Here is a 24,018-nt window from a genome sequence, read left to right on the forward strand (position 1 = left end):
AATGTCATTATTAGAAAAGTACCAAGAACCAAAACCCTAAATAAATCTAAAGTACACTAATGCTCAGCCATACCAACAGGGTTTGTTTTTTTATAGTGGAGCGGAACAAAGTAGAAATAAAGTACAACATTGGTTGGTAATGAGAATACTTGCTGGTAGAGTCCACATTGTTATTGCTCCTTCTCGGGTTTGCTGCCCAGCGTGACATCTGTGTTAGTCCCACCCATGGCAGTTATTGGCTAATTAACAGTCTGGCACTCATTGGACAGTTTTTCAACTGAGAAACTGCTGTTTCGCCCAACACTGCCAGGCAAATCAAGCATCACGATGGCATGGCAAAACCCAGGCATTTGTCAAAATCGGGGGTAAAATGCACACGTTGTAATGCTGGATCACGCAAGAGCCCAAGATGAAAGAAAAAAAGCTCAAACAAACAAAAACAGCAGGTATAAGAACAGATTGATCCATACACCGAACAGCTCCCATTAGGGATCCATTAGCAGACAGAGAGCTGCATTTAAATACCTACAATCCATATAAACAAAACACACTGTGAATTGCCATCAGTCATATTTAAAATACATATTCAGTGAATACGTCCCAGTCACATAGCAGGGAACTGTTTTTAAAAGATATTTATATATGTACACTTTTCAAAGATGTAGTGTTACTTGTTACTAAAGCGACAGAGAAATAGACATTTCTAGTATGTAGTATATGCATCCCAGCCAACCCAGCATGAGCCCTGCTGGAGTGCAAAATATTGGAGTTGCATGATTTTCATAAAATGTATTAAAAAGAAGGCAAAGCGTTCTTTTTTGCATAGATTGTATATGACGTATTACTAGGAAACATTCAATTATATGCTTATTGTGCATGAGTGATGGCACATGTTTTTGTTGTGGGTGTTTAAGATTGTCATTCTACATTTGTCTGAGGAAGAGCTTTGTGTGCTGAGTGTTACACAGCTGATAAAATCCTTAAATTGGAGCTGTTCAGTGTTGTAATGAACCCAAGGAGAATTATTCTCCAACTGTGCAGTTCCCTGAAAAAGTTCAGCTTTTTTTAACTCATTGTTTTAATGTGTACAGTAGTGTGCACATGTCGCGAAACACCCATCATTTCTGTATATTTTTGCTAGGAAAACATAACACATAGATCCAGGATTATTGAATGCTGTACAAACCCACATGAAAATACATTATCTAGGGCAAAAACTGAGTTTGTACAATTTTAATGAGCTTGAAAATCAATTTTTGGTATGAACGTCTTTATTCTTCAATACAGCCTGAACTCTCTTCTACAGCATTCTTGTGATATCTTCAGGAATGGACCTCTGGGCTTCTTAAAGGACAGTCAAAGTTCTTCTTTGGATGGTGGCTGCCTTTACATTAATAATGTTGAGGTTTGGGCTTTGGGGAGGCTAATCCATGACTGACAGGGTTCCAATCTGTGTCTTTCTATCCAAGTACGTTTTCACTGCACCGACAGTGTGTTTAGGATGATTGAAATGACGAAAAAATGAAGCTGTTTTCAGTCAAACTCTTTCCAGATGGTTTTGAATGGTGGAACAAACTTTGCATTCATATTTTCATTTATTTTGACAAAATCCCCAACAATGGTTGAAATCTGACACTCACCTTTGGCTGTAGACACATTTACTTTTGTATTGCTCTCCTGGCCTCTTCGGTACATACTCATGACAATTTGGAAAAAAAAAAACCAAAAACATAAAATAGAAAGTTCACATTTTCATTCATCACTCTAGAAGACCTCTTACCACTGATTTCTTCCGTGTAATTTAAGATCTTCTCCATTTTCCCCAACCTTGAGAATGGTTTTCTATCAGCCAACCTTCCACTAAGACCGTTTCTCACGAGGCTTCGTCGAACAGTAGATGGATCAATTAAAGAACCAGATGCATCTCTCAGGTCCTGTGTCAGGTCTTTGATGGATTTTTTACCCTATTTCTTAACGACACGAGTTTCAGATACTTTGTCCTCAACGTGCCCAGTTTCCCCAGTGATCTTTGCTAAGTTTTTGTTGTATGTTGACACAAGACTGATTCATCCTTTGAGCTGAGTGCAGATTTTATGCTTGAATGGTTCATATGTCAGTGGCTTAACAAAAAACAACATTCCTGTGAAAATGGTCAAGTATGTCAAAAAAAAAAAAAAATTCTGAGAGACCTTCAGAAAGCCTTGAGAACTAATGATCAAGACCTCTTAAAAATAAAGAAAATGCAAAAGACCTTTGCACTGCACTGTCTGTACAACTACAGATTCATCTCAACACTCTTGTTAATGCAGGCTATAACGTGTAAAAGTTGTATTTGTCGTTGGATTACATATTTCTTTGAAAGGTAAATGCATATTTATATGAAAGATGCAGTGGTAACTCACTGTACCCCTAAGGCTATAATTTGTTTACCAGCATCTTTACCTGCTGTGAATCTACCTTTTTCATATTCATAAGAAGGTTGGAGGTGACGCATGAAATCATTTTGAATGTTAATGACCTGTCACTCTTATTCAGTAGTATAAAGTAAATAAATACCCCCCCCCAAAAAAACCCCCCACAGTGTGCCCTCTGGTTCGTGCTCTTGATTTTTTGGGGTGTTTTGTCACATAGTGAGGTAGTAAACGATGACAAATAAATTTAAAAAATGTAACCTTCACCTCAAGTCTTTAACCCTTGAATGTAAAGCCGATTTTACATTTACAAACAGTCGATCTATATGAGCAGGAAAAAATGATGTGGCTAACAGCTTGACAAGATGCGAATGACTCAGATATTCTTAGGATGAGCCATGAACTCTGTATCACACTAGTATCACATCAAGCCGTGTAAGACCGTAAGAGTTAGCAGAAAGGATGTACGCACATAGGCATGGACATATGCGGTAACTGGAGCAGAAGAGTATCATCTGTGTAACCACATCCTTGTCCTCGGAGTGGAGAGAGGGAACTCGATATCTATCGTCCTGTAAAACTCCCCAGTCATCACTAATATGGGCAGGAATATCCCATTTAATATGCACAAGGGGACCGCAAAGGTCAGAGCAGGGGGGCCCGGGGTGAAGAAATGCTGCAAAAAATTCTTGCAGATAAAACAAAAATGATGCTTGGAGCACATGAGCGGCTATGCTTTCTACTTTATGGTGCAAATTAATTTCCTGACTCCAAATCTCTCAGGGCTGCAGCGCAAGTCATGAGAAGACGACCCAAAGACTTTGATTTGTGACTGTCAGTTAGAAAAAAAATGCATGTCTTTCCATGCAAATGGTCACCTGGCAACAACTGTCACCATGTGAGAGAGCTTAATCGTTGGTGGTGGAGGGGGATAATGATGGTGTCCCATATGTATCATTTGCCAAAGCCTGATGATCATCGTCTGAGATATTACAAACAACGACGCGCATAATTAAAGCTGTGTCTGTGGAGACTCACCTTCAGGTAGCCAATTAGTTTTATATTAATGTTTGTTTTGTATTACTATTTAATTTGAGTATTAAAGTATTCAGGTGATTTGAAAAGGAGAAAAAAAATATTTATATTGCTGTGTGAAGATCTGCTTTAAATCAGCCACAGCAGCCAGGGGTCTTTGAAGTAACATACAAGGCCGACACTGCCGATAGAGATGATTTGTCAAGTTTCAGGGGAGCTGACCTTCAGCATTGAACGGCATCGATTAGACAGAAGCAAGCGTGCGCGCGCGCACACGCACGAGCGCCCAGCACGCCGAGCTTCCGATATGCATTCATGAGCGCTCGTCTACAGCGCATGCACTCATGAAAGCATTCCAAATCCCCCACACAAGGGTGCACATGCATGTATACATCACATGGGCAGTGAGACATGAAAACAGAGCAGTGCTCCTCTGCATGAGGCCAAGATGAGCAGAGCAATCAATCAAAGTGTGCGTGAGGGTCCCTCAAATAAATATATATATATATGTTTTAAAGCGTACATCATTTGATTACTGCGGCTCAGCCAGTGCAAAGTGAGATTAAGAACACAAGGGTCCAATGCTGCCACCTACACACGCCATGGAGTAGTGCGTCTGGACGCCCGCTGTAACGCATTTGCGCCGCCAGGTGACGCACTCCTGTCACTGACTCTCTCCCTCCCTCTCCCTCTCTCTCGGACTCTCTCTCTCCTCTTTACCGTGGGATGCCGGAGTCTGACTGCAGCTCTCCTCTCATTCATGTTGAGCGCTGCTCTCGTGTGCGCACGGAACTGCAGAGCTGAGCTTTTGGAACCGTTGCTGCTGCTGCTGTTGCTGTGTGACCAGTCCCGGCGGGAATGGAAACATCTTCTGCTTCAACATCCTAAATCTATATTTACATTTTTTTTTAACAACAACAACAAAAAAAAATGTCATGCAGCACGAATGCAGAGGACGGTTTGATCAGTAAGTACAGCCAAACTTTTTGTGGTTGTTAGTCATCTCTCAACTCGTCTCGGAACCCTTTCTCCCTCTCTCTCTCTTTTTTATCTTCTCCTACATCCGAAATGTTGGTGACATTCCTTCTCCCTCTCCGACCCTTCCTCTCCTTGTCGCCCTTCGTACCCCTCTTGCCGATGCCTCTCTCCCGTTTTCCACTCTAACCAGAGCACACATGGACCACTCAGTGCTGCGGGGGGGAATCGGTGTTTGTGTTTCTCTCATTTTTGCGCTTAGGAGGGGAAGCAGCCAGACGCACGCTGAGGTTGCACATGGACTATCTGAAGGTCTTTTCTTTTTCTGGCTTTTGGTGGAATAGCTCAAGTTGTTGAAGGTGAAGGATTGCATTACTTCTCTGGCGAGGAGCTGCTGCGGATTTTTTTTTTTCTTTCTTGGATGCAAAGTGGCAGCATGAATGAGGCAGTTATAGTGCAAAGATGCGCGGCGGTGTTTTATGTCCAGCATGTCACAGCTTTTAATGTTGCTGTGGTGCGTAGTGAGGACGGCAGGAGTCTGATAGGAACGCTGTCGCAATGTAATAGTGGCGCCGTTTAGAAGAGCGATCAACCTCTGCTGAGCACAGCCGGCTCACCAGAAAATTGTACCGGACTTTTTAAAGAAACATTTTTTATTTTGTGGCCTGTTGTGATTTATCATGATGATTGTTTGCTTAAAACTTGTGATGTCGCTCAAGACACGAAATCAACTTGGAAACACGCGGAGAGTGCGCGTGCACGCTTGCATGCACGCAAGGTCTCCTATGTTTGGTTCTTGTGTGTGCGCCTAGATGCAAAATGTAAATGTTTGACCTATGAATCCGAGAGGTCGTGGGTGTTGTTTGCTTCCACGGCTGTGTGTGTGTTTGTGAGATATGAGTGGATTTGCAGATTTTGTGTTCCTGTGTGTTTGTCCCATACCCGCCCACATATAAAAATATATATCCAGGCGGGCACACACGCACGCCCATAGCGTCATCATTTTTGGAGGCACGTCAAACGTGCTCTGACAGTTTTGTGTCACCTTATGAATTTTTGACTTGAAATGCGTAGGTGAGGCAGACAGGCTGATTTTGAGAGACTTACGGGCATCAAGCCACCAGTTTGCCTGCCAAGCACACAGAAAAAGGAGGGGGGGGGAGATATCTCTTTAGGTTGTGTGTGTGTGTGTGTGTGTGTGAGAGAGAGATGTGAGCCTTCTCTGCATATTCCATCCTCATCTCTCTCTCTCTCTCTCTTTCTCTCTACTTATCTATCTCAAGGGTAAACTTGTGAGCATGAGTGTGTGTTTGTGTGTGTGATGATGTGGGTGCTCTGTGGAGAGATGCAAAGAGATGAAGGGAAATAGAGAGAGACCCCCTTTCTTAAGTGTGTGTCTGTGTGTCATGTTGCGCCTGTGCTGGGACCCGTCGATAAACCCTGAACATCACCTCCACTCCGGGGCCGAGGCGTGACATCCAAAGTGACTAAATGACTGGGGAAAATATCAGTTCCTGGTTGGACCCGGAGAAACGCAGTGGGGTTTTTGTTGTTCTTGTGCTTTTTTTTTTCAAAGGTTTTTAGACCAAAATGAGTCACAATCAGACTCCAGCGACAGTGGTGCTGGATGTGCTTTGAGGTGCTTGCAACCTAATTACCTAGTTTATTTTCGGAGTCTTTTATTATTAAATTGTTCGTAGAGGGTATGATATTCTCTCCTCCTGCTCATTACGCATCCTGTTTCTACCTACAATAGACGTTCTGTGGGTAAGCAGTGTTGTAGTCGCATCGAAGTGGACTTCTAGGATTTCTCATGTGGCTTTTTACAAACAACTCAATACTCTGTTGGATTTTTTTTTTAAACTTGTCAAAAGTTAGGTCGACATTTAATTAAGACCAGACTGACACTGTGTTTGTGGGTGCTGTGTCACATGTGCCTGTAAGCAGGTACTTTTCTGGCATTTTAACCTCTTTTTTTTACCCTAAAACTCTAATATACTAAAGCTTTGGACTCATTTTTGAAATTGCAGTATCCCTTTGAGGTTAATTAACTGAAATTAATCAAAGTTATTAAGTAATTACCGCATAGTACTTTTTAATAAGGGGTATTTCGATGAGCAGCCTCATTTTGGGTTCGTGGATGCGACTTAATTATGTATGCCTCTGCTTTTTTTGGCACTTCCTTGACATTGAATCACTATAACCATCTTAGACGCCTGCCTGTAGTTCGGAGATGGTTTTGTTTGGGTGAAAGCAGCAGCCGCTGCAGGGAATCTGTATGTGTAGGAGGGTCAGGTAGTGGTGGTGTGGCAGAAGGGCTGCTGGAGCCCTGTCTTTACTCTCAACCCTCAGATCCCGGCTGAGATGAGAGCCGCAGACAATCGACAGTGCACCCTGCGGTCCGTACCTCGAGTGCTTTTAACAAATAAAGCCAGGAGGAGAGGGGGGCGAGCAGAACTGCAATAAAGCAGATTGATAAAGCAGTCTGAACTCAGTCGGTGTGAGAAGCTTTCACAGGAAGGGTGGGCTATGGTAACGTGTCGGTATGATGCAATAAAAATGACATTTCGCCGACGGTTTGTTTTTTATTTTATTCCTGTCGCCTTTAGAGATCTCCATTTAAATACTGTATGTGCAGCCCCGGTGGGAGCCGAATTGCCGACCCAGCGGTGTTAGAGCTGCGCGCTCTCTCCTGTTGAGCTGCTGATGACTAGACTGCCAAGTAAAGTGATATTGCGTGGCAGAATACCAGTCTGAATGCAACCAACAACACATTTTTTTTCCTTCCACTGCTTGGAAAGGCAGTTTGTCTCCCTAGTTTAGGTTATGCATGTGGCTCGGATAACTCAGTGACAGACTAGAGCGCCAAATACGGTTTATCAGAGCAACATTCCCACCAGGTCACATACTTGATTACAACCAAAAGCAGTCAGCCGATGATGGAATTTTCCCTCCGCTTGCTGCCTATACTTAGCTGTCAGTCGTTCCAATAAAGAGATCTGTTTTTAAAATAATAACTTTACTGTTTTGTTACGTGTGAGCCCAGATAGCCAAGTGCAGGACACCTTCAGAGTGGTGGAGTTCAGTGGTTCCACTGAAAACCTCTCAGATCAGAGCAGCGTGGCTGTGTGAAGGATGGGGTCGTGGTTGCCCAGGAGCTGATCTATGTGATGATATTTGAAGACTCGCTATCTGTCAGTCACTGTTTCAAAGAAAGAGGATTGGATGATCTAAGAATTAGAGGAACATTAGAAAAAGGAGCTTTCATCGTTGATGTGTAGCCAAAGCTTTGTGATTAGTGCTCATTAATATGAAGCATTTAGTAAGAATTTAAGAATATATTTTTCCTTTTTTAACGATCAGCCACTGACAAAGTGTTTACAGCACCCAATTTTAGGCTGAACAACAACAACAAAAAATCAAACCTGGGAAAGGATGCAAGAAGAAACGACTGGAGCAAAAGAGAGAGAGAGAGATGGAGAGAAGCGATGAGGCTTTTAAGTTCCCCACATCTTTTTGATGCAGCCTCTGCGCTGAAAGGCCATGGCAGATCAAACGGGGCAGGCAGATTGAAATAGTTCCTCTTGTAAGGGGGAAGAGACGCTCCGACGGCGTGCAGATGTGACAGGTAACCGCGAGACGGAGGTGGGAGCCACTTTCGCACGCTGCCTGATTGGAAGCGCTCGCTTCCCCAGTTGAAAATAGGACTTGCAAAGGAGCCTTTTGATTGTCGTTAGCATCGGCGTTTGGAATTTTCAAGCGAGACGAGCGGCAAGTGGGTGGGCGGGTGGACGGGGGGAGTTATTTCCTATCCGGGTGAGAGCGAGGATAATTCTGACGCTGTTTTGTCAGCAATTAAAAGAATTTCAGCAACCCAATTTCTTGTGCTGCTGCTGCTCCAGACCACGCAGCTTGTATTTGTTGTCCCAAATGGCCAATTTCTGCCTTATGTTCCGTGCTGTCTGAACAGTTGAGGCAGCAAAATGATCTGTGTGTGTGTGTGTGTGTGTGTGTGTCTTTGTGAGCGCGTGCACGACCCCTATCTCCATGTGCAGCCAAACAAAATCCCTGAACTTCCTGTTCTTGTGCAGCATCAATCCAATCAGCATATCCCCATATTTCCCATACTCAGAAAAGTGTGTCTGGGAAATACACACACACACACACTTGAATATCCTCCCTTAACCCTCCTTTCTCTCCTTGTATATATTTAGTGCTGGGCCAAGGTCAAAGTTGGAGTGCTTCATTCTTGTTTTTTCCGTACATGGCTTTCAGATGCAGATCTGTCTTCTGTTATCTGTAATCCTGGTTAGACTTTCCCTGGGCTATGGGGATGTGTGGGAGGAAGGTACAGCAGGGAAATTATAAAAGGAGCAGAGGAAAAAAAGGATGACAGAAGGAAGGATAAGGCGGCTACAAATCTGTGACTTTTTGGGCATCGTACCTTGAATATTTAACTCCGAGACATCAGTATGAGGACTTGACGTGCTGTAAAAGGTTCCACTGTGATTAAAAAAAAGAGAGAGACTAGATGGAAGGGGTTTCCGAGTGATAGGTTTGTCTTGTTCCTCTGAAATCAACCCCTCCCCGCCAGCAGTAGGCGAGCTTTAGTGTTAAAGTACTCCTTTTCTTTGCCAGAGTGGGAGGAAACTATACTATATGAAAGTCGAAACTCACAATCCACACAGCGTGACATCAAAAAAAAAATCCAAAAAACAGATACAACACCTTTCTCCACATGGAGCTCTTGCTCGGTGTTTATGATGCAGTTTAAATTTCACTCTTAAGCTTTATCGCTTCCTTTGGAGAGAGAAGAGAACGTAGGTGACATCAGAGAGAATCGGTAACAGCGGACAGGGACAGATTTCGCTTTTTTAAGTTGCTATAGTGACACCATAGAAGTGTTTGTTGAAAAAGGAGAGAAAAAAAAGCCCACAAGGATGGGCTTTAGGAGGGCTCGCTGAGGTGTGCAGAGGTGAGCGGACGGGTGAAAACGGTAATGTACAGTGTGCTCGGCTAGGGCTCGGTGAAGGAGGGCGGGGAGTGGGGAGTAAGTGGATATAAGAGGCCGGAGAAATTAGAATGTTGCTGAGGTGAGGAGGTCGGATGCAAAGGTAACGGCGGGTGTTTCACTTCTCTCTGTCTTGCTTTCAGACAATTTTCAGGTAAAGCACTTCACAGTTGCAGAAAGGAAATTGAAAACAATAAAGTGGGTTTCAAGCAGAGCACCGGGAAATGAGGAAGTAGCCACAAGGCCCCGAAGAATCTTTCAAATTAGGCAAGTTGTTTTTGTTCCTTCATATATCATGCTGTCTGAAGATGAACAAATACGTCTGGCAGCTTTTCAACTCAGTATGTAATCTAATGGAGCAAACTCTCAAAACACACGGAATCATAGCTGGTGGCAAACTCTGTTCTGCCCCCCTTAAAAAAAAAATAAAATATATATATATATATATATCAGGGAAAGAAGAAGAATAATTGCAGAGGGGGAAACAATAGAGCATCAGCAGAGCAGAGTCTTGGAGAAAAAAACCCAGATGAGTTTTAAAGAAAGTGAGAAAAAAATTGAGTAAGGGAACCGGAGGGCAGTGAGGCAAAGACAGAATGACTGTATTCCTGACAATGTGTCTCAAATTATGAGACTCTAAGAAGAAGGAGGAGGAGGAGGAGGGGATGGATAGAAAGTCACTGAGGTTGAAATCATGCAGTCCTAATTCAGGTTTTCCTTGAAGTGATTAGGAATTCAAAGGCATCAGGAGAGAAGGGAAACGTCACAAAGAAAGAGCTGAGAGAAGACACAGCAACGAGGGGCCAATTCCAGTGTGGCCCCTTTACACTTTAACTCTGTTTGCACATTTGTGTGAAGGGTCTGCCACATTTAAGTGCTGTTCCAAGCTAAACAGCCTCGAGTGGCGGTGGGTTAGAAGGCCTTAGGCTTCTATCAAGTGCAACACCTTCTTTTGTGTCGTACATGAAATTCCGTTTGATTTAAAGATTGTCAGAATTTTATACAGTATTCAGTCAATTTTTGTTCATGATCAGGAAATAAAACTTAATGGTACAGTCAGCCATTTTTTGAGTTTATATAATCGAAGAAAATTCTCGAGGGTTTCTCTGTAGTATTGTAGGGTCTTAAAATATAAAGTTCCTTGAGCCAGCTGTTGTTGTCAGTTGGCGTTATATAACGCCAACTAAAATGAAGTAAAAAAGTATATTGAACTCATAAATATACATAAGTTAGTTTGTAATTTCACCTCCAAAACAAATGAATACATCCACTCAGGGCTCTAACACACACAAATTTGCCCAAGCATGTTATTTATTATCCATATTGTTGCAATTACTTATTGTCAGCAGATTAGACATGAAACCCTCTAAGCCACGAAGCTGGTTAGAAGCTAACATTATGCTAGCTAACCTTAGCTTTGAGTTAAAAAGTCATATTTTCCCTGTGACGAACAGTTTGATAAAATTATCACATTTTATGAGAGTTTATTCGTTAAGTGTCTGAGTTCAACAATGTTAGAGCCACTTCACATTTCAAAGAAAGTTTCATTAAAGCTAGCTAACAGAGGCTAACAGCAGCGCTTACCAACAGAAAAGTTCAGGATACAAGAACTCACTCAAGTATCGCTGTTACTGGACAGAGGTGAGTTTCACTGACTGATCAACTCATATTTGACTCCCTTCACAAAGTTTTACGGCCTCTTCCAGAGTAAATAAACATGTACATGGAAATGATATTAGGCTTCCATCTGTATCTAAGCTTTCAAGACTCAAGTCTGACACCATACAGAGTTATACTCTTCCAGGATTGGGAGCATGCAGCCCATAGGTTGGAACAGGCCCAGAGTGACATGGGTGACTCATTTGATAAATCACGTTTTCCGTCTTTGGCAATTTGGATCGCAAGACTTATTGTCGTAAGTCAGTATCCGTCTGCTGATCACTTTCTTGTGACGGCCTCATGCTTCTTTACTCAAGTGCGGCTTCAGAAGATTTTAAGTTGTTGCCAGTAGAACACAACATTTAGAAATTTCCCTACTTAACCAACAAACAGACTATAATGGGTGCAGAATATGTCCAGCAACAACACTTGAAAGCCGCGTTCTGACAAGATCGCTTCCTACAAGAATGCGAGCTAATGAGGGAGTGATGGTATGTATGTCCGAGCCTACAGCTGGATGTAGTGCTAGATGGGATTTGATGAGGAGTGGAAGCTGTGATTGTACAGAGGTGCTTAGAAGTCAGTAATATTTCATCTGAGTTGGTCTTTTTGTGGCATTTGGTTTAGACTAGTCTCCAACAACCTGTCAAGCATGAAGAAATAATGACGTTCACATAAAAAAGTGGGGTAGTGGCACGAGTCTTAATTAGTTTTTCCCACAGAACAACGCTGTGTTTGAAGATTGAGGAGCAAACAAAAATAATTCCATATATAGGCCTAATTTGTGACAAAATCTGATGGAGGGATAATCGCCCGGCCTCTCCAGTAACTTCCTCATTCCATGAGCAGACTTCAACTCCACCATGTTAGAGTTGGATTTGGTTTAGGTTGCATCAGTAGTCCCTTTTCTGCTCTGTAGCCTCTCTTTGTGAGCTCACCCTAGTGGCGGCAGGCACTCTACCTGCTGCAGGTTGTAGTTGGAGTGCCTTTACAGCTCTCAGTGAACATCCAAGCAGAACGGGGACAAACATCGCCAGCTGCTGTTTAAGATGGAGGGATTGGGGTCTGTCAGATTGTAGACCGAGGAACTCCTGTAGGGAAACACTTGACGGTAAGGACTGGATGTAGCTGGTTAGGAACAACTGAGCTTTCAAAATAGGAGTGAGGAGATTGCCCAGTGGTAACTCATTTGTGTTGCTGTGTCAGACAGTTGAAAAAATACAACAAAATATGCTTGGAAGACTGTCAACATACCTGGGCAGCCTGTCCTAGTTTATGTGTGAAAAACACGGTTATTGTGACTACTCACTGATGCAGCTACAGTTTGAGGAATATTTTCAGATAGCCACTTTTTCCTGGCATTGATTTTGCCAGATGAGTTGAAGTGTTAAGTTGTATTTGTATCCTGAACGGTTCCAAAAACAGTGTACGGTAACATCACTTTCATCACAGGTCATGAAGAAGGACAAGAATAAATAAAGACTGAAAAAGAGTGTTTGAGTGTTTTATCACGCAGCCAACAAAACCAATTTAGCAGCTGGAGGAGAACATAAGGTAAACAGACATAGTCATCGAGAGGGATCCTGGCAGGTCCCCCTTGGCTTTGCTGTGAGGAAATGACAGGAATGACAGCAGAAATGCTGAGTCAGCGAGTGCAATGACACTCCCCAAATCATCACACACACGGCTGTTTGTGCACGCTCAGACACACACATCTCATTTTGTTGAGTGCTCGGTCAAACACAAACCTGAATGCGTGAGGGAGGGGTGGCTGTAATGTCGTGTGAGCGTGTGTGTGTGTGTGATGAGAAACAGGATCAGAGAACCATTTGCAATGCGCGCCGTCATCCGTCTCTCATCTTGAGAAAAGTGCGACTTCCAGGTTCAGCATTTTTCCTCAAGGCCGTCCCAGCAAGCGTCCTTGCTTCTTTTATGTATCATCTATGGGCTCATATACATCTTGTTGTTTGACTGCTTTTGAATTTGAAATGTTTAATTGACTCTGAGCCCAAGTGGTGCAATGAAATTCAATTGATCTCAAGTTTACTACTGGGCCCGTCATCTCGAGTGGGCATTTATCTCAGGCTGAACTCGGAGAGGAAGGAGCAGTACATTAAACACGCCAAAATGTAACCACCTTGGCTTTTGTTGTGATAGATTAACTTCTTCCTTGGTTTGAGAAGTGAACTTTCCCCTCTCGGTTTAAGCCTCTTTGGGTTCTGCCAATCCAGCTCGGCTTTCTTGCTTCCATTTGCCTTAAAAGCAATCCTGGCAGCTAGAAATCGCCCGGAATTCTGTCGCAAAGACGGATATGGTTTATAAGACACAGAAAGAGTGCAGTATTGATAGTAAATGCCTCCTCTCAACCACAAACAAAAAAATAGGCGGTGATACTGCGTGGGTCAAAAAACATCTTGAAATCCATTTAAGGCACCTTGAATTTTCCTGTTTGAAACTGGCGTCTCCGCGGCCATTGAGTATGCTCCGCGTATCGCTGCTTTTATAGGGTGGTGATGCATGGGAAACCATTTTAAGGTGGTGCAGACGGGCAATTTAGCTTTTAACAGATGCAGGGGGTTGCAAATGGACGGAAATTGGAGAGAAAGTGTTGAGTTCGGTGGAAGCAACAGTGACACAACCACAGGAGAAGCTTTTGTCTAGCGAGATGAATTTACTCAATAACCTCCGCCTAATGGGGTTGTCTGTTATTTTCTGTTTTTGTGCCTATCTCTATTCCTCTCTCCTTTCTCCACAGCTGAAGTATTGTGCGCTCTTATTTCGTGTGTTATTCTCACCCCCTCCGTCTCTTTATCCTCTGTCTGCGTGGCGCTGTCTTTCTTTTCATTCAGGAGGCTCACATTGCTTTCTAAAAGCCAAGAGAATTCTTAAGTATTAGCTATTATTTCAAGCCTTTTCATGTTTCTCATCACACAGCCGCAGGTGCTTTTGTCCACTTTTCCGTTTATGCAGATCAGAGTTGCTCTTACCGCCAGCTACAATCTAATTTTACTGTGTGGAGGTATATTGGTATCAAAAAAGCCCAAACTCATTGTTCATCATATCAGAGAGCCAAGTGTTTTGAAATCAAGGTGCTATATTGTGTTATAGGCTCATTTTGGGGTTGCCGGTAGATAGAAATCTGAAGTCACATCAGACTCGTAAACGTCTTGTTTGGATTTCACTTTTAAAACTTTTTTTTTTTTTGCAAATCCTGCAACTTGTCTCAACATGTTTGTCAAACTCTCTGACACTTGCTTTCATGTAGTCTTGGCCTTTGGGCTTGTGTGAGTACAGCTGACTTTTGTAGCCACACCAGCATCACAGCTCTGGAGATGGTTATGTCAGCCTGCCTGTCTATTACTTCTATCCACATTGGGCAAAAAAAGAGAACTGAATGGACCAAATGGCATTCATTCTTTCCACATCAATTTTCTTATAAACTTGAGTGATCTCTGTTTTCCTCTAGCACCACTGTGAGGTTGTCACTTGTTGGAGCAGACATTCAGATTCCCCTTAAAGATGACCTGTTGCTCCAAAACTGATTACAGAACAATGTAGATGTTCTGCAATTAACACATACTAACAAATCACAACAATAGTCACCTTGAGGAACTTTATATTGTAAGGTAGAGACTATAATAATACTGAGATGACCCTCTATGAGCAAGCAGTTGACAACAGTGGGGAGGAAAAACTCCCTTTTAATAGGAAGAAACCTCCAGCAGAGCCAGGCTCAGGGAAGGACAGCCATCGGCTACGATTGGTTGGTTAATGATTGAATGCAGAGTGGTGTTAAACACATAGAGACTGAAAAGACTGTACAAGTGCAGGTAATGTCTCTTTTGTTCATCGTGCTTCTTAAGTGTTTCACAAGAAAGCGTCCTCATTTTAGGCAGTTGGATTCATGTGCAAACACATGGCAAGATTTCATACCTCTGGTTATTTATGCAATGTTGAGTGAGCTCTGACTCATGGCTTCGTGACTTGGTGTATCGCCCATTTGGACTTTGGACACCCAGTCTATTCTCTGACTAAATCTCTTGATGATCTTTGTGCCCTAATCTTATAGGATGTGTAGCATAAAACATGGATCTCAAAAATGCTAAATCTTAACAAGTAAACAGCTTTAATAGACCTCTAAATGTCTTTTTCACTTCCATATGACTAAAAGCAGTGGACAGTGATATGTTGTTATCAGCTGTTCCACTAAATGTAATGGTTGGATTGCTTAAAAGGTAAAACAAAAGGCACAGAAATTGGCAAATGAACCCATCCTGATCTTGGCTGCTGTTGTTCAGAAAGCATAAAAGACATCATGTTGCTAACTTTAATGCAGCATTGTTGTTCACTTCAATATATCACACATCCTACTGGCAAATCTGGGATGTGCTGTTCAGCCTGTTTTGTTCTGGGATTCTTGGGGTCTCACTGCTCTTCTTTCCACCTCAAACTTTCCATTTATGCACATAATACTGCAGGAAGGTGTCCTCATCCTCCTGACTTATGCTTCCCACATATGCATACGGAGAGGCAGGTAGGTCCCAGAAGAGAGCCATTCTGCCAAATATATATTACTGCTAATGGAAATAGCAGTCTTTTTTTTAATATAGTGGTCTTGAATTAAATACTGCCAGCATAAGTCATCTCAGGGCACTTCATATGGTACGGCTGAGACCACAGAGTGTTATAGAGAGAGAAACCCACCAGTTTCCTTTGAGCAAGCACTTGGGGTGGGGTTTAGTGATTTGTAATCTTAACCTCCTTTTTTGTTCTTTGCTTTGGCCGCCCATTACATTCCAGATGAACTGTCACACTTTTTAAATTGAAATCGTTAAATTTGAGATAACCCGAAGACACTGCTCAAAGCGTGTTCGCGCCACCCTTCTCATGACTGCAGTTCTTCTTCCCTTCAGCCTCCTCATCTGTTTTTGTAACGTAGATGCATTGTAAGATGTTTTATTCCTCCCTCCTCTCTCTGACTAGTACTGTTGGTTTTAGAGATCTCAGCAGACTGAATAGAGGAGGCTTTGCTGCAGGCAGCTCCTTCTCCCTAATGAGAGAAATGGAGCCGTTCGCTGCAAACGTGCACATCTGTGTTCGGCGCGCACGTGTGTGTTCGTACCAGCGCCTGCCTGTGTGTAAGCAGCCGGAGCAGCTGAGTGTTTATGTATGTGGTTTTGTGAAATTGCTGGTGTGAAATATTATGTGTGTGTTTGAGTCAGCGTGTTTCTGTGTGTAGCTGTGGGGTTTGTTTTTGAGTGTTTTGTGTGCACGTGTGTGTGTTTCATGCCTCACGTCTCCACACACTGTTTCAAATTCTTTCCTCTTGTGAAACTGAGGAAACTGAACAGTTTATGTGGCTGTTGAACACAACATTTCATTTTCCCACTGTGTGCTGATGTAGTTGACTGGCTTCCCTGTGTGCTCCTGGAGGGATTCAGCTCCATGTTTCTTCCTCTCACTTTGTGTATAACGGCAACTGTGTGTGTCTTGTGTGTACAGTTCATGATTAGTAGAGTTCTTGGATTTCTGTCTTTTTTGTTTTAAACCAATCATAAATATTTAAGTAATGAGCCTCAAAATGTCATTCAGTGATTGTTGTAATTAACTCAAGAGTCATTTATATTAATTGTTAAAAACTATGAAAAATGCCCTTTACTGCCTTAGGTGAGTCTTTGCGTTTTCATTCACTGATGCCAAGTATAGGTCAAGTCTATTTTTATCTGATGCATTCCCATAAAAGAAAATCCTTAAAATTTACTTTCACATTATGTTACTGGAGATAGCTACCAAGCTAACAATGAGAAGGCAAATCAAGGATACAGCTGAATCCTCAACTGCTACAATGAGAGTCCCAAAAGGTTGATTCTGTTCATCTGGACGTAACGTTTTAACTCATAACTCATCCAAGTGACTTCTTCAGTCTCAGCCTACTGCAGGTTTCCCCAACCTTATAAACAGTACATTTGCACAATAACTGAAACCAGCCCACTGAATGAACAATGGGCTGTGAGGTCAGTTCCTTGATCATTAATATGCAAATCGATTGAGCATGAATCAAGACTGCTCATTGTCCTCTAGAGAGGAGTTCTGCTGGAGTGGTCCACTTGTATTGGTATTTAGCCCCTCAAACTAAATACCAAGTTGATTTCTGTGATCACCTTTATCCTATGATAAAATATTTCTGTCATGATGGGAGTGGTGCCTTGGGTTTGAGGAATGGTGTTCCGTTAATCCAGTAGAGCTCCAGTGTCTTGGAAAATCAATTCCACCGAACATTGGAGCTGTTCTGGTGGGACATCATACTGACTCCTCGCCTTATTAAGACACTTAAGGGCTCGTTACATCTGCTGTTGTTGCCCTTGAGAACAGTAGCACACTCCAAAATTGAAGTTGTTGCTGGTATCAAGATACAACTGTTTTTTTCTACCGTTTGATCCTTTTGTCTTGTCTTCAACCCCCACGATCCCAACTGATCGCGACAAATGGCTGCCCCTCCCTGAGCCTGTTCCTGCCAGTTGTTTCTTCTTCCTGTTTAAAGGGAGTTTTCCCTTCCTACAGTCGCCAGTCGCTTGCTGCTGAGATAATCTTTGTTTTTGATTGAAATTCTGGACTTACACAATCTCGTGCAACAGTGCAAACACTGCCCCTGAATGGAAGAACCCCCTCTCGTTGCCGGTCTGCTCCTGGATGTTAAAGTGAAACCAGCATATTTGCAGCTTGTCTGAAGACTTTCAAAACGTGTTTCAGAAAACATTTGAAGTGAGAAATAAGTCAAGAAGCTTTAAATCGGTTTTTATTTTGGATCAGTGTTCATATACATTTTTTTTTAGAAGTTTCCAGTTGCCTCATATCAAGGCTGATGCCCCTGATTCACATAAGGAAAGCCTAGACTTCAACTGTATGCAAATAAGAAGGAGGCAACACGATGCCTGGGCTCTTGAAACCCAACACACTGGAGAGAAAACAAAGGTGAATTGCAATTTGAGGCTTAAAAAACATTATTGCAGACATTTTTGTGAAGTTAATGTGATGGAAATACTAATTACAATAAAACAGACGCATATAAGAACTAAACTGGTTAAAAAATAATTTTAAGTTGCTGCAGTTTTCTGTTGAACAGCATTAAACGTAGAACCAAAAGCATCTGGAAAACCTAAAATCAGAAGAAGCTTTTATGTGAGGTATAGCTGAAATCAATCACACCTGTTCATGTCGCTGCACGTCAACACCCGGCGCTGTATGACGGCAGTATATCACCGTGCTCTTCATGTCACTGTCACCGTGTGTGATGAGTGTGTTCCACACGTGCCTCATGTTTTGCCACAGCAGTTGAGAGGATTACTCTTGAGGCTACACAGAGAGAAAATACAACACAAAAAAAGCATGAAAGAGTGTGAATTGACCATAAAGCGCTGTCGCTCTGAAGGGATTAGAAGGGGTTAAACTGCAGGGCGTGATGAAGACTAGCAGACAAACTGCTGCTGTACACGTGTGTGTGAGAGAGATGCACAAATACCATGACCTACTGGAACCACATTTTCATTCTTGAAGAAGTGGATGTGTGTGCGTTTATGCTACTGGATATGTGTGTGTTTTTCAAGGAGTGTGTGTGTGTGTGTGTGTGTGTGTGTGTGCGTGTGTGTGCGTGTGTGTGACCTATAACTACCATGGGGCAAGCAGGCAGTTCCAGAGCTAAGCAGCATGGGATTACTGATGGGTTTTTCTCAGCATGCGGATGCAGAGACACCCCAATTACCCCACCAAAGAAATATATAGAGAAGAAGCAATATGTGTTTGTGTGCATGAGGGAGAGCTCGCGAGACAGGAAGAGTGAGGAATTGTTGCAAGTGTGCCGTTTAAGAGTGACTTAGTGGCTGTTAGGAGTGTGGCATGCAGCAGGAAGACTGTGCAAAGCCTCAGTTCATCATGACAAATGCAAACACTAGTGCCGTGGCAGTCAAGTTTTGTTTGTTACCTTGGAAAGCTGAAAAAAATAAAACACCCTCTTATCGTAAATTACAGGCTTGGATTCGTACATGTCCTATTGATGGATTTTTTTTATCAGCTTAAAATAGGTTGCCTTTTTAAACATCATTATACCACTGGCAAATTAGCTGTGGTGGCTTATTACGTTGTTCCTAAAAACAACAGAAACAGATGGTTTCCTCAGTCTCATGCTGTTGACGCGTTCCTTAATTAAAACCACGTTCCCCACACATCTTGTTGTTTTGTTGTATGGAAAAGGGTATATTTTTCCTTTGAGGGCATTCCTCAGTGCTCATTAACAACCACCAGAGCCCTCTGAATAATGCTTTTTTTATAGTACAGGTTCACGCTAAGGCCAACAAATTTGATTATTTTAACTCTGAGAAGTTATGCCCCCTGACCTCTCATAGCTCTTGTTATGTTGGCACAGATGCTACTAAATACTACAATACCCATGAGCCTCACTGTTTATCACTTTTAAGAAGTCAGTGGAAAAGGATTTGGGGTGATTGTTATGAACAAAGCGCTGTAGCATGGTTTTAGAATTCATCTAAAATTATTGATGACTTTAGTACGGTGGCCCTGAGAGGTCAAACGCACTGCAACACTGCAATTTGCAGGTGGGCCACCGTACTTTAGGCTAATATTAGCCTTCACGCATGAGTCGACTTACCTCCTTGTTATGGCGTTAGCTTGGGCCATTCTCTCTGATTGACCCCAGTGTGTGTATAAATAGTCCTGACTCAGGTTGTCTTGTATTGGAGTGTCTGTTTCCTCGTGTGTTTTTGGGTTTCCCTTGAAGTGTTTCATGTCAGATGGTTTCCTGTTGTAGAGTTTTGTGTCTTGGATTTCTGCATCAGCCTGATTAAAGGTTTATTTTCTGTTAGTTCAGTCTGCCTTTGGAGTTTGGGTCATCTGAAATTCATGATGCTGCTTGTGTTTCAAACTGTGCATGCCCCTGGAATGAGCAAAGTCTTTCACTCAAATTAAGTATGGCCAGCAACAGACTTAAATATACAATTATAGGCTAACGTGTAAGTTGTTTAAATACAGAAAAATCCTCCAAATCCTCCAAACGCTAAATTGCACTGCTTATGTGCAACTTTCTTCTGTCTGTGCATTGGACTCCACATTGTGTAGCAAATCAAAGCCTCCTCAATTTGCACTTAAAATGCTCAACCTTAACAAAGATCCCAATGCAGTGGTCTTGGGAATAAAAGGAGTACACAATATAGAGTATTACATGGTCCCCCCCTCCCCACCCCCCTCCCCCATACTGCCGACACGCTCCTGCAGACATGACATATTCGAGCTGGCTTAAGATCAGACGAGCTCTGCAGTTATTACAAATTCCTAACAGTCCCCAGGCAATACTAGTCCTGTGTGGATACAGGGTTCTGGGAGGTCTCCGACCATTTGCACCACTAAATACAATTTGTGTAATTTTGCACCTCTACACAAACTTTCAGCTTTAATTAAGTTGGTTTACAAAAACTGTATACATTAACATCATTAGTGATTACTATTCCATTAGGCACGTAGGAATTAAAGTCTTTTTTTTCTTACACACTTCCTTTATTTTCACAGGCTCAAAATGAATTAGAAAGTTGACCATTTTGGAGTTTTATGGGTTGTTCCGTCACTATTTCAAGACATTGAGCATTATTCTCTGTATATCGTTCAACATATCTTTGTGGCTTGATTCGAGGGGGATTTCACCACTAACAGCTTGCACAACTGTGCAGCAATCATACTTTCAAACATCTCATTCTTGCTCTCTTTTCTCTCTGCTTTCCCATCTTGCCCGTGTTTGCCGGCCCCTGTTTGGGTTCTGGAAATGATTACGTGCCAGACAGACCAATCAGATAAGGCCCCTACAGTGACTGCATAAGGTCATGGTTTAGGGTGAGATGTCACATTCCTCCCCTCTCTGATTAGATCCACTCTTCACACTGTTACACTGTAAACTGTCACAGCTGCGGGACTGCATTTGCACCGAAATCAAGCCCTTGCCTTACTGCGTCGTAATTGTTTCAAGGGGATACTTGGGTGATGTCATACTTGCAGACAACGCACTTCACAGGCAACTTATGCATGATGTGCATTGTCACTGTTACACACAGGGAGACATTAATACACAGAACAACGAGAGACTGTGAATTGGAATATGTTTTATGTGCAGCTGTTGTGCTGAAATCCATTTTCCACTGCCAAAGTCAACCAAACCAAGTTGTGCCAGGCTAAGCTTGAACATGGCTAATGGAGCCATGGATTTTTATGTGTTTGTCCTGGTTCAGTGTTTCTGGCACTACATGCTTGGAGTCTCTGCACATTTTTTCCACATTTTGCAGGCTGGAAAAAGAGGCTACAGGGCCAGAGCAAGGGCTTCATACTACTGCACACACACATTTCTGTTCAAGCCCTGTGACCTGGGTTGACCTCTTCTCGTTGACACTTGCCCATCTGCACATGTGCCAGCTTCAGTCAGTTTTCGATACACTGTTTCAGTTACATCTCATTCAAAAATCAACACAAAATCATCGGAGCAGCCTGGTTGTTGACATTTGTGTGTTGATTAGGGCTTTACGTTTATAGCCACTGATGTTTTTGTTTGTGTGAAATGTGTGCCTGCTGGCGTAAGACGATGTCAGCTACAATGATACGGTGAAGGGGGATTACTACTCAAATGCAGCGAGTATATCAACTCAAACATCTGGTTCCCTCTGAGTGTGAGTGAGCTGTAGACCTGAGTGTTACCCCACTCCAGAGGTCCTTCAGGGAAATGAATGGGGCTAATGCACAGAGAGGGGCTGACACAGCCAGATTAACAGATTTTTATCACCGCAAATGGAACTTGTTTCGCAATCTGTAGAGCCTTCCTTTTTCACATAGTCACACAGGCATAATTAGTATGCTTCACATGAACGGCCCTTGTTTTTCCCCCTCTTTTCACAGTCTCTTGCTGTGTAAGGAGAGAGCTTTTTGGACAGATGCTTCTGGTTTTAGTGTGGTGCATCTTTTTCAGCAAAACAAAAGTCACGGATACCTGGCTAAATTAACCAATGAAACACAACCAAGAGACTTATTATGTACTAAAAGTTTGTTAACTTTTCTGAAAATGTTTTAATCATTCTTTAAAATGAGAGGCCTATCCAAATATTTCATCACAGTGATTATTCCAGAAATCTCTGTATGTCCATCCATCTGTTCTTTGCCTATCTTGAGAACTGTTCAAACTTGGTGGGCTTATTTTGGGGGACATGAGTAAGTGGATGCAATGCCCAGTTTGATGCAGTTTGGAAAAGCAGCTCACATGTTATTCAATTACATTTTATTTATGTAGCCCCAAATTGCTTTATATTGTAAGACCCTAATACAGGGGTGTCCAACTCCAGGCCTCGAGGGCCGGTGTCCTGCAGATTTTAGATGTGTCCTTGATCCAACACAGCTGATTTAAATGGCTAAATTACCTCCTCAACATGTCTTGAAGTTCTCCAGAGGCCTGTTAATGAACTAATCACTTGAGTCAGGTGTGTTGACTCAGGGCGATATCTAAAACCTGCAGGACACTGGCCCTTGAGGCCTGGAGTTGGACACCTCTGCCCTAATATAATGGAGAGAAAACCCCAATAATCACATGACATGAGCAAGCATTTGGCGGCAGTGGGAAGGAAAAACTCCCCTTTAACAGGAAGAAACCTCCAGCAGAACCAGGCTCAGGGAGGGGCGGCCATCTGCTGTGACCAGTTGGAGGTGAGGCGAGGGAGACAGGACAAAAGACACACTGTGGATGAGAGCCAGAGATTAATAATAACTATGACTAAATGCAGAGTGGTGTATAAGCACACAGTGAGTGAAAAGAGGTGAGTTTACTTTACTAAGGAAGGGTTCAGGCTCACCTGATCCAGTCCTAATTATATGCTTTATCGAAAAGGAAAGTTTTAAGCCTGATTGTAAAAGTAGAGAGAGTGTCTGTCTCTGGGAGCTGGTTCTGCTGTAGCGATGCCTGAAAGCCAAACACCGCAAGTAATCCAGCAGTCCGAGAGCAAAGTGCTCTGTTGGGATGATATGGCATTATGAGGTCTTTAGGATAAGATGCTGATTATTCAAGACCTTTTATCTGAGAAGAAGGATTTCAAATTTCAGAGTTTTTCCTCCATTACTGATGAGTTTCCCTGCAGATTGACTGCTGCCTGCTCCACTCTGTGTGTAGTGCAGGGGCATGCATATACACAACCACTCTGCAACCACATTGATTGACATCAGTGTGTCTCTTAAACCCTCAGTGCAACTCGCACATGTGCTCTAAAATGTTTGCAAAGATTGTCGGACAAGTGTACAGAATCGTTTTTATGATTTTATCTCATTTAATTTACCTTTTTGGCTTCGCTTTCCCATTCAAATGCTTGCATGAGCAATTCTTCAGAAAGCAGTAAGCCCCAATCTGGCCCCTCAGCACACCATGTTTTGGACTGTCTATACAAACTAATAGTAATATTAATAATAATCAGGATTGCACTTTTTAATGAATGAGTTCTGAGCTAAAGTTGCACATTGTTTTACTTATTTATGTGCTCACACTTTTGCATAGGCATATTTTTACTTCCTGTTAAATCTACATTTCCTTCTCTTCTTTCTTCTATTTTCATGCATTTTTATGACAGGACTGTTTTTGGGTTGAAGCTGAGCCATTCATCTAGCATTAAAAAAAAATGTGCAAGTGAATGTGTTAAAAACGTCTTACTGCTTTGTGATGGAAATGTTCAAAAAAGCGTATGGGACCAGGCAAAAACAAATAAACAAATTGAGCCTGTGAGATGATAGCTGGTCATTGCCAAGTTACAGCAACTGAAAAAAAAATGTTTCATGAATTGACTGAAAATGTTCCAAAGCCCTTGAAATTTGGGATGTGAGGCTTTTTGACGGAAGTTATCACTT

At 42.4% G+C, this 24,018-nt stretch overlaps 1 protein-coding gene across 2 annotated transcripts in view; it reads left to right on the plus strand.

Moving 5' to 3' along the window:
* Positions 1-4,185: 4,185 nt before the first annotated feature.
* LOC100695575 (plexin-A1) overlaps positions 4,186-24,018 on the plus strand; it is a 310,610-nt gene continuing 290,777 nt past the window's right edge. Inside the window, exon 1 of one of the 2 annotated variants that reach the window (XM_019350036.2) lies at positions 4,186-4,413. The gene's annotated coding sequence lies outside the window, so the exon portion shown is untranslated. The remainder of the gene's footprint in view (positions 4,414-24,018) is intronic. The other variant, XM_003449115.5, reaches the window with a different exon arrangement.

The sequence above is a fragment of the Oreochromis niloticus genome, linkage group LG20, assembly GCF_001858045.2.
Source record: "Oreochromis niloticus isolate F11D_XX linkage group LG20, O_niloticus_UMD_NMBU, whole genome shotgun sequence".
Lineage (NCBI taxonomy): Eukaryota > Metazoa > Chordata > Actinopteri > Cichliformes > Cichlidae > Oreochromis > Oreochromis niloticus.